This window comes from Leiobunum rupestre, chromosome 6 (genome assembly GCF_980474605.1).
Source record: "Leiobunum rupestre chromosome 6, qqLeiRupe1.1.hap1, whole genome shotgun sequence".
NCBI lineage: Eukaryota > Metazoa > Arthropoda > Arachnida > Opiliones > Sclerosomatidae > Leiobunum > Leiobunum rupestre.
Window position 1 is genome coordinate 54,360,792 of NC_143389.1, and position 5,000 is coordinate 54,365,791.

At 44.7% G+C, this 5,000-nt stretch overlaps 6 non-coding genes across 6 annotated transcripts; all 6 read right to left on the minus strand.

The window, feature by feature from the left end:
* Positions 1 to 776: 776 nt before the first annotated feature.
* On the minus strand, positions 777 to 849 carry TRNAV-CAC (transfer RNA valine (anticodon CAC)). The gene has a single exon. It is a non-coding gene; the product is annotated as a tRNA-Val (tRNA).
* Positions 850 to 1,025: 176 nt separating this feature from the next.
* Positions 1,026 to 1,097, minus strand: TRNAV-GAC (transfer RNA valine (anticodon GAC)). Its single transcript has one exon. It is a non-coding gene; the product is annotated as a tRNA-Val (tRNA).
* Positions 1,098 to 2,000: 903 nt separating this feature from the next.
* TRNAV-CAC (transfer RNA valine (anticodon CAC)) lies at positions 2,001 to 2,073 on the minus strand. Its single transcript has one exon. It is a non-coding gene; the product is annotated as a tRNA-Val (tRNA).
* Positions 2,074 to 2,408: 335 nt separating this feature from the next.
* TRNAV-CAC (transfer RNA valine (anticodon CAC)) lies at positions 2,409 to 2,481 on the minus strand. Its single transcript has one exon. It is a non-coding gene; the product is annotated as a tRNA-Val (tRNA).
* Positions 2,482 to 2,657: 176 nt separating this feature from the next.
* TRNAD-GUC (transfer RNA aspartic acid (anticodon GUC)) lies at positions 2,658 to 2,729 on the minus strand. The gene has a single exon. It is a non-coding gene; the product is annotated as a tRNA-Asp (tRNA).
* Positions 2,730 to 4,037: 1,308 nt separating this feature from the next.
* Positions 4,038 to 4,110, minus strand: TRNAV-CAC (transfer RNA valine (anticodon CAC)). The gene has a single exon. It is a non-coding gene; the product is annotated as a tRNA-Val (tRNA).
* Between the last annotated feature and the right edge of the window lie 890 nt (positions 4,111 to 5,000).

The following is a 5,000-nucleotide window of genomic DNA, read 5'->3' on the forward strand; positions in this document are numbered from 1 at the left end:
AGGCGGACGTGATAACCACTACATCATAGATACGCCAATAGCCGGATTATAAACGGAGGAAAATCGTCTAGGAGAAAGAATTACAATTTAACTAAGGCCCGAAACCGTGTACTTTTTTTCCAAACGGACGCTTTTGTTATCGTAATAAAAAAAAAAACAGACACCAAAATGCCTCTCTGCTATCTTTTAAAAATGCAGCTAGCTATGCCTCCTAGGCGGGGAATCGAACCCCGGTCTCCCGCGTGACCGGCGTGGATACTCACCACTATACTACCGATGACCGGAAAGTAGCATTTTTTTGAATTTTTTAAAAATTTGTAGAAAACTCCGAATATTTCTTTCTAACACAAGCCAAAAGAAAACCATTCTGTATCTACCAGGGCTCGAACTTGGGACCTTCCGCGTGTGAGGCGTACGTGATAACCACTACACCATAGATACGCCAACAGCCAGATTATAAACGGAAGAAAATCGTCTAGGAGAAAGAATTGCAATTTAACCAAGGCCCGAAACCGTGTACTTTTTTTCCAAACGGACGCTTTTGTTATCGTGATGAAACAGAATCGCTGACACCAAAATGCCTCTCTGCCATCTTTTAAAAATGGAGCTAGCTATGCCTCCCCGGCGGGGAATCGAACCCCGGTCTCCCGCGTGACAGGCGGGGATACTCACCACTATACTACCGAGGACCCGAAAGTAGCACTTTTTGAATTTTTTAAAAATTTGTAGAAAACTCCGAATATTTCGTTCTAACACAAGCCAAAAGAAAATCATTCTGTATCTACCAGGGCTCGAACTTGGGACCTTCCGCGTGTGAGGCGGACGTGATAACCACTACACCATAGATACGCCAACAGCCAGATTATAAACGGAGGAAAATCGTCTAGGAGAAAGAATTGCAATTTAACCAAGGCCCGAAACCGTGTACTCTTTTTCCAAACGGACGCTTTTGTTATCGTGATGAAACAGAATCGCTGACACCAAAATGCCTCTCTGCCATCTTTTAAAAATGCAGCTAGCTATGCCTCCCCGGCGGGGAATCGAACCCCGGTCTCCCGCGTGTCCGGCGGGGATAATCACCACTATACTACCGAGGACCCGAAAGTAGCACTTTTTGAATTTTTTAAAAATTTGTAGAAAACTCCGAATATTTCGTTCTAACACAAGCCAAAAGAAAATCATTCTGTATCTACCAGGGCTCGAACTTGGGACCTTCCGCGTGTGAGGCTGACGTGATAACCACTACACCATAGATACGCCAACAGCCGGATTATAAACGGAAGAAAATCGTCTAGGAGAAAGAATTGCAATTTAACCAAGGCCCGAAACCGTGTACTTTTTTTCCAAACGGACGCTTTTGTTATCGTGATGAAACAGAATCGCTGACACCAAAATGCCTCTCTGCCATCTTTTAAAAATGCAGCTAGCTCTGCCTCCCCGGCGGGGAATCGAACCCCGGTCTCCCGCGTGACAGGCGGGGATACTCACCACTATACTACCGAGGACCGGAAAGTAGCAATTTTTTGAATTTTTTAAAAATTTGTAGAAAACTCCGAATATTTCGTTCTAACACAAGCCAAAAGAAAACCATTCGGTATCTACCAGGGCTCGAACTTGGGACCTTCCGCGTGTGAGGAAGACGTGATAACCACTACATCATAGATACGCCAATAGCCGGATTATAAACGGAGGAAAATCGTCTAGGAGAAAGAATTACAATTTAACTAAGGCCCGAAACCGTGTACTTTTTTTCCAAACGGACGCTTTTGTTATCGTAATAAAAAAAAAACAGACACCAAAATGCCTCTCTGCCATCTTTTAAAAATGCAGCTAGCTATGCCTCCCCGGCGGGGAATCGAACCCCGGTCTCCCGTGTGACCGGCGTGGATACTCACCACTATACTACCGAGGACCGGAAAGTAGCATTTTTTTGAATTTTTTAAAAATTTGTAGAAAACTCCGAATATTTCTTTCTAACACAAGCCAAAAGAAAACCATTCTGTATCTACCAGGGCTCGAACTTGGGACCTTCCGCGTGTGAGGCGGACGTGATAACCACTACACCATAGATACGCCAACAGCCAGATTATAAACGGAAGAAAATCGTCTAGGAGAAAGAATTGCAATTTAACCAAGGCCCGAAACCGTGTACTTTTTTTCCAAACGGACGCTTTTGTTATCGTGATGAAACAGAATCGCTGACACCAAAATGCCTCTCTGCCATCTTTTAAAAATGCAGCTAGCTCTGCCTCCCCGGCGGGGAATCGAACCCCGGTCTCCCGCGTGACAGGCGGGGATACTCACCACTATACTACCGAGGACCCGAAAGTAGCACTTTTTGAATTTTTTAAAAATTTGTAGAAAACTCCGAATATTTCGTTCTAACACAAGCCAAAAGAAAATCATTCTGTATCTACCAGGGCTCGAACTTGGGACCTTCCGCGTGTGAGGCGGACGTGATAACCACTACACCATAGATACGCCAATAGCCGGATTATAAACGGAGGAAAATCGTCTAGGATAAAGAATTGCAATTTAACCAAGGCCCGAAACCGTGTACTTTTTTTCCAAACGGACGCTTTTGTTATCGTGATGAAACAGAATCGCTGACACCAAAATGCCTCTCTGCCATCTTTTAAATATGCAGCTAGCTATGCCTCCCCGGCGGGGAATCGAACCCCGGTCTCCCGCGTGACAGGCGGGGATAATCACCACTATACTACCGAGGACCCGAAAGTAGCTTTTTTTGAATTTTTTAAAAATTTGTAGAAAACTCCGAATATTTCGTTCTAACACAAGCCAAAAGAAAATCATTCTGTATCTACCAGGGCTCGAACTTGGGACCTTCCGCGTGTGAGGCTGACGTGATAACCACTACACCATAGATACGCCAACAGCCGGATTATAAACGGAAGAAAATCGTCTAGGAGAAAGAATTGCAATTTAACCAAGGCCCGAAACCGTGTACTTTTTTTCCAAACGGACGCTTTTGTTATCGTGATGAAACAGAATCGCTGACACCAAAATGCCTCTCTGCCATCTTTTAAAAATGCAGCTAGCTCTGCCTCCCCGGCGGGGAATCGAACCCCGGTCTCCCGCGTGACAGGCGGGGATACTCACCACTATACTACCGAGGACCGGAAAGTAGCAATTTTTTGAATTTTTTAAAAATTTGTAGAAAACTCCGAATATTTCGTTCTAACACAAGCCAAAAGAAAACCATTCGGTATCTACCAGGGCTCGAACTTGGGACCTTCCGCGTGTGAGGCGGACGTGATAACCACTACATCATAGATACGCCAATAGCCGGATTATAAACGGAGGAAAATCGTCTAGGAGAAAGAATTACAATTTAACTAAGGCCCGAAACCGTGTACTTTTTTTCCAAACGGACGCTTTTGTTATCGTAATAAAAAAAAAACAGACACCAAAATGCCTCTCTGCCATCTTTTAAAAATGCAGCTAGCTATGCCTCCCCGGCGGGGAATCGAACCCCGGTCTCCCGCGTGACAGGCGGGGATACTCACCACTATACTACCGAGGACCCGAAAGTAGCACTTTTTGAATTTTTTAAAAATTTTTAGAAAACTCCGAATATTTCGTTCTAACACAAGCCAAAAGAAAACCATTCGGTATCTACCAGGGCTCGAACTTGGGACCTTCCGCGTGTGAGGCGGACGTGATAACCACTACATCATAGATACGCCAATAGCCGGATTATAAACGGAGGAAAATCGTCTAGGAGAAAGAATTGCAATTTAACTAAGGCCCGAAACCGTGTACTTTTTTTCCAAACGGACGCTTTTGTTATCGTGATAAAAAAAAAACAGACACCAAAATGCCTCTCTGCCATCTTTTAAAAATGCAGCTAGCTATGCCTCCCCGGCGGGGAATCGAACCCCGGTCTCCCGCGTGACAGGCGGGGATACTCACCACTATACTACCGAGGACCCGAAAGTAGCACTTTTTGAATTTTTTAAAAATTTGTAGAAAACTCCGAATATTTCGTTCTAACACAAGCCAAAAGAAAATCATTCTGTATCTACCAGGGCTCGAACTTGGGACCTTCCGCGTGTGAGGCGGACGTGATAACCACTACACCATAGATACGCCAACAGCCAGATTATAAACGGAGGAAAATCGTCTAGGAGAAAGAATTGCAATTTAACCAAGGCCCGAAACCGTGTACTTTTTTTCCAAACGGACGCTTTTGTTATCGTGATGAAACAGAATCGCTGACACCAAAATGCCTCTCTGCCATCTTTTAAAAATGCAGCTAGCTATGCCTCCCCGGCGGGGAATCGAACCCCGGTCTCCCGCGTGACAGGCGGGGATACTCACCACTATACTACCGAGGACCCGAAAGTAGCACTTTTTGAATTTTTTAAAAATTTGTAGAAAACTCCGAATATTTCGTTCTAACACAAGCCAAAAGAAAATCATTCTGTATCTACCAGGGCTCGAACTTGGGACCTTCCGCGTGTGAGGCTGACGTGATAACCACTACACCATAGATACGCCAACAGCCGGATTATAAACGGAAGAAAATCGTCTAGGAGAAAGAATTGCAATTTAACCAAGGCCCGAAACCGTGTACTTTTTTTCCAAACGGACGCTTTTGTTATCGTGATGAAACAGAATCGCTGACACCAAAATGCCTCTCTGCCATCTTTTAAAAATGCAGCTAGCTCTGCCTCCCCGGCGGGGAATCGAACCCCGGTCTCCCGCGTGACAGGCGGGGATACTCACCACTATACTACCGAGGACCGGAAAGTAGCAATTTTTTGAATTTTTAAAAAATTTGTAGAAAACTCCGAATATTTCGTTCTAACACAAGCCAAAAGAAAACCATTCGGTATCTACCAGGGCTCGAACTTGGGACCTTCCGCGTGTGAGGCGGACGTGATAACCACTACATCATAGATACGCCAATAGCCGGATTATAAACGGAGGAAAATCGTCTAGGAGAAAGAATTACAATTTAACTAAGGCCCGAAACC